At 45.8% G+C, this 10,685-nt stretch overlaps 1 pseudogene; it reads left to right on the forward strand.

Annotated features, from left to right (window-relative positions):
* Positions 1-10,112: 10,112 nt before the first annotated feature.
* LOC116820186 (U4 spliceosomal RNA) lies at positions 10,113-10,245 on the forward strand (annotated as a pseudogene).
* Positions 10,246-10,685: the final 440 nt, after the last annotated feature.

Genomic DNA, 10,685 nt, shown 5'->3' on the forward strand with positions numbered 1-10,685 from the left:
TTCCAATGCCTCCTCCAACCTTCCGCTCCCTTACAGCTCTGCTGGGGCGTAAGACCACCCCCGGTGTGTATTATGTTCTGTTTTGAGATGTCATGCTCCGCATACCTTCTAGGAACAATACCTCACCATCCCTCCTTCCACGGCAAAGCCAAATGATGTATTGATATTTCCAGAGTCCCTCCCCGATGCATCAATCCCAGAGCAGGCCTCCGCTCTCCATTAAACTTCAGCGTGGGTCAGAAGCCAGTCAGAAGCACTCCCTCCACTAACACCACTCCAGGGGTTTACCCACCGAAAAAGCCTTGGGGAGCTTGGCTTCCTGTTTCCTCTGATCCACGCCAGGGTCGCCTGGGGGGGGGGGGGGGGGGGGCGGAGCAAGCTGGGCAATTTGCCCCAGGCCCCCACAAGAGTTTTTTGGGGCACCTGGAGCGGGGTCCTTCATTCTCTCCGGGGGCCCTGGAAAACTCTTGCGAGGCCAGGGTCCCCAGAACTTCTTCCTCTCCGGGTCTTCTGCGGCAGGGCGGAAGGACCCCTGCTGCAGAATTACCGCCAAAGCGGGACCTGTCGCCAAAGTGCTGGGTCTTCAGTGGTAATTCAGCAGTGGGAACCCCCTCCGTGGGTCTTTGGGGCACTTTGGCGGTGGGTCCCAGAGCAGAAGGACCCCCCGGCGCTGAATTATCGCTGAAGTGGGGCCCCCCCGCCGTTGAAGACCCCAGACCCCCTAAATCCTCTGGGCGGTCCTGATCCATGCTGGTTCAAAATGAGCCGGTCAGACACCACCTCACATGATAGTGCTAAAGGGTCACAGAAAGAATCGCTTTCTGCAAACACTGAACAAGGGACTTGGTTAGAATAAGGAAACAGCATCACTGTTACTAATGCCTCTCCCTCTCCGTCTCCTTCACTGCAGCATTTCCCCTGAGAACCTTCCCCAGCCCCTGTTGCCTGGTTTCCCTGCTAGAAATTTAAAGAAACAGTCCACAGACCCTCACACCATTCCCCTGACATGGCGGGGGGTTATGCAGTTCTCTGATGAAGGGGCTGGCTTTCCCCATGCAGAGATAACATGTTTAGCCCCATCACGAGGATGAAGAGAGGAAGGAGCAGGAGCCCTGGGCAGCGCAATGGTGCTTGACTGCCTCTTTCAGTCTTGCAGGCCCAAAGGCAACCAAGCACTAATCACTCAATTCTCTGTCTTAACATAGGGAAATCCACGGCTTGGCAGCTCCAGTGTCCCTGGCAGCCCTCCAAAACTCATGGACAATTCAGGAGTTCCTGGCTTCTCTGCTGTAGTGGAGAGGGCTGTCGAAAAGGGCAGGTCAGATAGCGGTCACTATTTAAACCAGTCTTCACACTGCGACCCCAGAGATTAGTGGGGAGGGATAGCTCACTGGTTTGAGCATTGACCTGTTAAACTCAGGGATGTGAGTTCAGTATTTGAGGGAGGCATTATAGGGATCTGGGGAAAAAAACTGTCTGGGGATTGGTCCAGCTTTGAGCAGCGGGTTGGACTAGGTGACCTCCTGAGGTCCCTTCCAACCCTGATATTCTATGATACTGCTTCATGGTCCTACACTTGGACCAGGGAAATGATTGCAGAAGCTTAGGTGAGCAGTGACTGTTGGTGAATGGGGACCATGTCTGGTAGGTACCAGAAGAACAAAAACAACATTCTTTACTGAGAGTTGGCTGCAGGGTCTAGGACAAGTGGAGTAATTCTCCAGCTTTCATCAGCCCTGGGTAACAAGCTCACTGTTTATGAATGTCCTGATTCATGAAACTGAAGCCACACCTGCTCCGGAGAAGACATACCTAGCTAATGGTGATATCAGAGGCATTTTGGAGACCACATCAGTCATGCAAAAAGAGAAGAAACTTACTATGGAAATGAACACAAACCTCTTAGTTTGAGGGGGACCAGCTCTCTTTTGTTTCTAGCTGGACTGAACTCACCCGCTTTCCCCTGAAAGGTCAAAAGAGGCAGAGAACTTCTGGTGCCGCAAGCAAGACTGGATTAGTGAGTCCTATATCAGGGGGTCAGAGAGGGGCAAGCTTTTAGCAGGATTTCCACTATCAGAATGAAAGCTTTGGGATTTCTTTTCACTTCAAAGAAAAGATGCCAATAGAAGCACATCCGCTCCTTGTCACACTGGTAGGCAGAGTCAGTATTAGCATCATTGACATGTAAGCGGAGGAAGCCAGAGGCTCATCACAATGCTTCTGTGCTGATAGAACCTTACAGGGAAATTTTCAAAGCGCTGCACAAAGATTTAGCCACCCAACTCCCATTGACTTAAATATTAGCAAAGCTGCTAGATCCCCGTGCACCACTTTGAATTTTTTCCCCCTTCAAAAGCAGAAAGAGACAGCTTCTGTTTTAAACTTAAAGGGAGAATCAGAAGGGACTTTTATGTAGGAATCAGACAAGCCCACAGCACAGCTACTGCTCTGGGCAACCTTCTGACCTATGCTTAGCTGGTTCCCAGCAGCCCATACATACTAAACTGCAACGCTTACCATGTAGTATCTCCTGCAAACGGGGAGTGAAGTTCATCCCAGTCCACAGAGCCAGCACAACACCTGTGAGCCACGTAAAATCCCACTTACTCCTATTTTGAGATCTTAAAGAGGCTTATGTGGTGCACTGGCTGCTGTCCAGGGTGGGTTGCACCCTTAATACACATGCTGTGCAATCCTTTTGTAAAAGGGCCGCTCAGTGCAACAAAAACAAACTCTGTCCTCATGGGCCAGCAGGCTGGGAACCTGCTGCTTTATTCAATTGCATTGCAACACAGAAAGTGCATTAGGAGGGGTAATCCCAACAGCAAACCGGAAGAGGTGGAGCATGGCTCCATCCCATAATACTTTGGGTAGTCCAGTTAACCCCATGATGATCACTTTTCTACATATCCTTCCTTCCAGCTTGCTCATGAAGATTTTAAATAAGCTCCGACCTAATATCACTCCCTATGGGAATACACTAGATACTGCCCTCTGTGTTGATACCTCACTGGTTATCACAGCCCTTTTGTCTATGGTCCTTCAACCAATCTTCAGTCCGTGTGACAATGCTCAGATCCCAGCCGATTTGGCCTGAAGGCCAGATTCTCAGCTGGTGTAAATTGGCATAGCTCCTTTCACTTCACAAGCTGATTCACAGCTGCTGATAATTTGGATCTAAATTTTTAAGAAGGATGTTGTAAGATAATGTGTCAAATGCTTTGTCACAATAATAATACCTAGCTCTTACATAGTGCTTCTCATAAGATCTTAAAGCACTTTATGAAGGAGGTTAGTTTCATTATCCGCATTTCAGAGACAGAGAAACTGAGGCACGGGCAGGTGAAGAGATTTGCTCAAGGTCACCAAGCAAGCAAGTGGTAGAGGCAGGTACAGAATGGAGGTCTCCTGAGTCCCAGTCCAGTGCTTGATCCACTAGGCACCACTGCCTCCCCTTCAGTAAAGTCCAAATCGCTTATTCCATTCCTTTCTTATATTAATGTTTAACGTCAATTAAAATAATACCATCAAGCTTATCTGGTATTAGTTGCCCTGTATTAATCTGTGCTGTCCGGTGCAGTGCTTTCATTATCCCCGGAGCACATCCATTGCACTGGAAGAAGTGTGCAGCATAGAGGGGAACAGGGAGCAGAGCTGTGTAGAAAAAAGCACCTGGGAAATGTGGCCTAGTTTTCATGGTTATGCAAAGTTGAGTATAGTACACATAAACACAGCATCAGTCCTTCCCCAATCAGGATCAGCAGGAGCTGGACGTTTTAAGCTTTATTTATTTTTTAAAGTACATCTCTAGCCCAATTCATTGTAAAGAAAACCTTCCAAATCTAACACAAGGGCAAACCAATGCTGTGCTTGGGATGCTGCAGAGTTTGGCCCCAATCTGGCAAAGACTTAAAACAAAGGTAGCCCCATGCAACCGCTCGTGCACTTAATGTTCAGCCTGTTTTTAAGTGTTTCTGGGATCAGGAAGAGCCAAACCTGCCAGTAAGACTGCAATTTGACCCCTGGGCCAGCATGTGGCTAGCTGCAGAACCAGAGACATGCACTGGTGCAAAAATCAGAAAAAAAATCTAGATACATTTATCTGGCCCTTATTACCAGAGTATCTGTGCACCTCACAACACTCCTGCGTGGGACGACAGTGCTGTTGTCCACATTATGTGGATAGGGAAAGAAAGCACAGAGAGACGAAGCCCACCTGCCCACAAGAAATCAGTAGTAGGGAATCAAACCTGGGTCTTCTAAATCTGCAGCTAATACCCTAACCAGTGGCCCAACCCTCCTCTTTTTTTAGTCTATTGAAAAGCATTCTCTGTCTCATTATGCTTTGTAAAACCCAGTTTTTCTTTTCTGAATTTTCTCCAGAACTGGTTTTGAAACCAGTCTTCAAAACAGAAGTCTTGCTAAACCTGATTATTACTATTATTTTTATTTTGGAATAGGAAAATTTCAAGTTAAAGGAAGGTTCCAATTTTGAAAGAAAACAGCATTCACTTCTTGAAATTCTCTTCTTGAGAAAAAAATGTCATGCCATACAACTAAACCAGACAAAAGTTGCAAAATGTGAAAAATGGGAACCCATCATGTTTTTGCAGGGCAACCAGAAGGCTGAATTCTTGTCTCGAAAGCTGCTGCCCAGAATGTTTTGAAAAAATTGGAAAAAAAAAATCACAAAATCACAATCACATTTTCACAAGAAATTCTCTCTTAAAAAATTACAAGAAATCCATCTTTGGGTTTTAAAACACATTCAGATAATTTTGACCAGCTCTACTGCAGACAAAGAGCCTGTAACAATGATATCTTAGGACCCTGTCCTTGGGGTGAGCAAGACTCTCTATTTCCTGTTTACACAGACTCTTAGGCCTGGTCTACACTATGAGTTTATCTCGAATTTAGCAGCATTAAACCGAATTAACCTGCGCCTGTCCACACAACGAAGCCCTTTACTTTGATATAAAGAGCTCTTAATATCGATATTTGTACTCAACCCCGACGAGGGGAGTAGCGCTGAAATTGATATTGCCATTTCGAATTAGGGTTAGTGTGGCCTCAATTCGACGATATTGGTCTCCAGGAGCTATCCCACAGTGCACCATTGTGACTGCTATGGACAACAATCTGAACTCGGGTGCACTGGCCAGGTAGACAGGAAAAGCTCTGCAAACTTTTGAATTTTATTTCCTGTTTGCCCAGCGTGGAGCGTTGATCAGCACAGGTGATCATGCCGTCCCAGAATCAAAAAAGAGCTCCAGCATGGACTGTATGGGAGATACTGAATCTGATCTCTGTATGGGGAGATGAATCTGTTCTATCAGAACTCCATTCCAAAAGACGAAATGCCAAAACATTTGAAAAAATCTCCAAGACCATGATGGACAGAGGCCACAACAGAAACTCAACACAGTGCTGCGAGAAACTTAAGGAGTTGAGACAAGCATACCAGAAAGCCAAAGAATCAAATGAACATTCATGGAGGAGGGTTGACAGACTATTGTAGCTATCCCACAGTTCCCGCACTCTCCAAAAACTATTTGAATTTTGGGCTGAGCTCCCAAAGCCTGAAGGGTCAAAAACATTGTCGCGGGTGGTTCAGGGTATATGTCGTCAGCCCCCTCCTCCCGCTCCCTCCCTCTGTGAAAGCAAAGGGAAAAAAATCATTTCTCGCCTTTTTTCAATGTCACTATACGTCTACTGGATGCTGCCGGCAGAAGCAGTGCTGCAGCGCTGCACAGCAGCATCCCCTTGCCTTGCCTTGCGGACGACAGACAGTACAGTAGGACTGGTATCCGTCATTGTTATCCTGTGGGTGCTCCTGGCTGGCCTCGGTGAGGTTGGCCGGGGGCGCCTGGGCAAAAATGGGAATGACTCCAGGTCATTCTTTTCTTTAAGTTTTGTCTAATGGAGATTCAGTCCTGCCTGGAATATCATGGAGCTAGAGGCTTCTGCCTCAGGCTGCTCTCCCAGTCAGTAGCACTGCACAGTCGCGCCTAGCCCAGCCTACTCCTTGCTACCAGAGCTCACAATCAGATACTTAGACCTCTACATTTTGCTGCAAGTAAAAAAATTAAGCTGCCGTTTAGAATTGTCCCCCAACATACATATTCTGGGACATTTTGTATTTTACCCAGTGTCAACCAAAGGCCCACACACGAATGGAGATTCAGTCCTGCCTGTGCTTCTTTCCTAGTGCTTATCACAGATTCCCATTTTCAGCTATAGGCTGAGAAAGTGCAGAATGGTGGTTCACTCTACTTTGCTGTAAACCAACCACCCTCCCTTCCCAGCTTTGATCTCTGGTTGCAGAGGCAATAAAGTCAGTGTTGTTTCTTATTCATGCATTCTTTATTACTTCATCACACAAAGGGGGGGATAACTGCCACGGTAGCCCAGAAGGGGTGGGGGAGGAGGGAAGCAACGGGTGGCGTTGTTGCAGGGGTACCCCCTAGAATGGCATGCAGCTCATTATTTCAGCGGGATGTCTCGGGCTCTGACCCAGAGTGGCCATTTGCCTCTCTGGTTCTTTAGTAGGCTTGCCTGATATTCTAGGCAGGACGGACTCTCCATTAGACAAAACATAAAGAAGAGAATGACCTGGGGAGTCATTCCCATTTTTGTCCACGCGCCCCGACCGACCTCATCGAGGCCAGTCAGGAACACCCATGACAGCAGCAGACGGTACAATATGACTGGTAACTGTCTTTGCTAACCTGCAAAAGGCAAGGGGATGCTGCTGTGTAGCACTGCAGTACTGCCTCTGTCAGCAGCATCCAGTAGACATATGGTGACAGTGAAAAAAAGCTGAACAGGCTCTATGGTTGCCGTGCTATGGCGTCTGCCCAGGCAATCCAGGGTAAAGGGCGTGAAATGATTGTCTGCCGTTGCTTTCACGGAGGAAGGATTGAGTGACGACATTTACCCAGAATCACCCGTGACACTGTTTTTGACCCATCATGCACTGAGATCTCAACCCAGAATTCCAATGGGTGGGGGAGACTGCTGGAACTATGGGATAGCCATGGGATAGCTATCCACAGTGCAACACTCCCACAAGTTGATGCTAGTCTCGGTACATGGACGCACTCCGCCGAATTAATGTGCTTAGTGTGGCCACGTGCACTCAACTTTATACAATCTGTTTCCAAAAATTGGTTTCTGTAAAATCGGAATAATCCCATAGTGTAGACATACCCTTACTTCCCTGCTATATGCCCCCTAATGGCCACTCTGAGTATCGGTGCTAAACATTCAGAACTAACATAACAGGGTCTGCCCAGTTGAATCTAACTGCAGGATCAGGGCCTAAGAGAACTGTGAAGTCCTCTGTTCATCTCTATGGTGTATTCTCACTCCCAGCAGTGAGTGGCTCTTACACAGCCACAGAGGGCTGGGGACATACAAAGAGGTTTACACACCTTTCAGGCCCCATACCCTGGCAGGGACAGTCCCAATCCCCATCCCTGCACTTGGGAGAGTTCTGGCACTGCTCTCTCTATGTGCCTACAGGGTCCCTTAGACTGTACATCCTTGACACCCTTTGGCCAGAACCTTGGAATTCAGGCAATGAAATGAGCCAAATCCAGCCACAAATTGCACCAACAGCTGCATGCTCATGCAGTTAGTGCCAGTGCCTTGGTGGGAGAGGAGGGAAGTTTCTTGTGCAAACCAGGATAAGGAAAGATTCTGAATGCTCTAAAATTCTCCTGGCTGCTCTCACGTACCCTAAAATATTCCATCCCCACTCTGTCTCTGTGAGAGATTTGAAGCCCTTGTGGTTAGTCCTGGCATGCCTCCTATTTTAAAATTTTAGGTCATCTGATCAAGGATCAGAACTAATACTGTCTGACATAGGTGACCAAGCACACAACTGATACATTATGAGTCATCAAACTGCTCGATTCATGGAGAACCAGATTTTGTACGCTAAGGCTGTAATTTCGTCAGACAAGTAATTAAGTAAACAGCTAGGAACAATGATTAAATCCTGCTCTGTTTGAGAAAAGAAGAAATGGCTCAATTCTTTTGATGAGCAATGCTATGGCAGGACTCACCAGATGGCACTGTTACACATAGTTTTACAAGTTCTTTTTCCTTTTGTGTGAGCAATTTTTTAGTCTTTGAAGAAATGCTGTGTTGATGTTGTTAGCTTTGTCGTGCATTCATCTTTTGAGAAAAGCTGTAGCAGATAGCAGGAAATTTATTCTGTTATTTATTCTTCATATTTGGAGGCAATTATTAGAATTGAGTAGTTCCCTGGGAACTGGGCATTGGTGTGCAGGCTAAGGTTTAGAAGAAGGGATTGCCTGGATGCTGTTTGTGACTGCCTCAGTTCCAGGACTAGCGCATGTGCGTAAATAAGACAAGTTACGCTTAGAAGATACCTAGACTCTGCATCACTGATTTCTCCTCCGTCGGGAATCTGACCTGCAAGGCCTTGAAATTTTGCTACCACTCAGCGTAGTGGCAACATTGGTGTTCAAAGTGATACACTGATGTCAGAAGAGAGGGCAACGTTATTTATCATGTGATATGTAGTTCAATTTGCTCTGGAGAGAGTTACTAAATTGTTAACTGACATATTTATGTTGTTTGGACTTGAATTCTTAAGGATTTCTGGAGCATTATTCTTAATAATTATACAGAAAGGATAATAAGTTGTAGTGATCTAAAGCACCTTTATACTGGTATAGCTACAACCACACTAGATGTTGTACTGGTATAACTATATTGGTAAAAAATCACACTCCTAACTGACCTAGTTATACCAGTACAAAAACTGCAAACACCAGACCTCAATAACAGTACAGGGAAAGAAACACAAGAAGTGAATGTGTGGAAGGAAGGGGTTTGTTTCTACATAGACAGCAGTGACCAGCTTGCTTTTGACAATGGAACACCCTGTTTTTTTCCTAAGTTCATTGAGTTCCTGAGGTCATAGGAAGTGTTTTCCTGATTTCCTGTCTGTTATGTCAGGATATCCTGAGGTGATAGGCAAATTTAAGTCATGCAGCCCTGCATTCATCTATAAATGATGTTGTAGCCTGGTTGCTAACTCATACAGTGGTAGTTGGGAGTGAGGGCTGGATGTTTCTTTGAATATAATACTCTTTGAACTGCAGTATGATTCATCCGCAAGAGCCTACTTATGCGAGTAGTCCTTCCTCGGGCAAGTGGCCTGACTGAAATCCAGGGGACTGTTTGCATGCATATGGATTAGTTCCGGAAACAGCTAGGCCATGGAACAGCCCTGCAGCTTTAATATGGGCTTCATTCTTGCCCTGCGAATTTGCAACTGTCGTTGATTAAATCCCTTTTCACAGCAGAATGTGAGGGGAGTTTTGTTTGTCTTCTCAGGCCAAGACCTTGCACCGCCCTGTGGTTTTCAGTCTCAGGTTGCCCATTGAGGCAGAATAATGACACTGATTAGGAGTGTTTATACAGCACTGACTGTTATTGTCTTGCCAATAATGGGATGCTTTCCCCATCTGCAGCAATCTGAAATAAGCACATAGCTCAAGCATCCCAGCCGCTGCTCTTCCTCCTTCTCTCCGCCCATTGTCCCCTCAGTGCTGCCCAGGCCTAGTCTTGTAAATTGTTATTCAAAGGTAATAAGCTTTCTTTTCCTCTCTGCCCAACTGGAGAATGGTCTATGTAGCATTCTAATAACCTCTGGCTGTTTGTTTGAGCTGTAATTGCTTAAACATGTAAATAGCGCTCTTTGAAAAAACAAAGGCTTGACTGGTTCGCTAGGCTCAAGCTTGCCTTGTGGAAGACTCAGGCCACCAGTGCAACAGAGGGAAGCTAAAATGGTATCTCACTCTCTCTCTAGGCGCAGTTCTTCTGATGTGTGGGAGAATGCATTGCCTTGATATTTTGACTGACTTTTAAGAGATAGATAGTTGAAGCCGGTCAAGTGCTGCAGAAAGCTCACTCACAAAGATTGCAATGAATTCCAGAAGGTTCTTCAGTTTGATCATTTTATTCACAGTTTGAGACATGCGCATAAACAGCTCTGTGTCCACACCCTTGTTTGGGAAATGGCTGTTTTTCATTCTGATACACACATTCCCATGCAAACTAAGGTACAGCCAGGTGATCAAGTGCATGGCAGTATCATAACCAATGAAGTTAATCTGAGGTGTGATTATTGCTAGTTGAAAACTTTTCCCAATACACTACTCCTTATTCCTTTTTTGTTATCATCATGTTTGGACAGTTTGTCCATCCCCAATCATGGTGAGGAAGCAATACCATGTGATCTTAACCACCAGTTGCATGCCACTAACAAATAACAACATCTTAGTGGCTGAAATGTGTTTGCATAATCTACTCGGTGCTTACTTCTTATGAATGATAAATACACTCACAGAAATCACGATCGATTTGAAAATGATTCATGAATGCTACCCCAAAAACAAACAACAGGTTGATGTCATCTGATAATGTATCTGCAAGGAATAATTTGAGCAATCCCACATAAAACAAAACCTGTTTTAAATGACCAGGATGCTTCCGCTGTTTATCCCCAGGGTGAAATTTGCAGGTGCTGTGGGTAGGGTGTGCACCGTAGCGGGCCCTCCTTCCTGAATTGCTCCCAGCGGAAACTTTCCTATCTGTGTTTGGAACAAGATATAAAATACATATTTCACCCAGGCCTTTCATTAATT

This window comes from Chelonoidis abingdonii, chromosome 8 (genome assembly GCF_003597395.2).
Source record: "Chelonoidis abingdonii isolate Lonesome George chromosome 8, CheloAbing_2.0, whole genome shotgun sequence".
NCBI lineage: Eukaryota > Metazoa > Chordata > Testudines > Testudinidae > Chelonoidis > Chelonoidis abingdonii.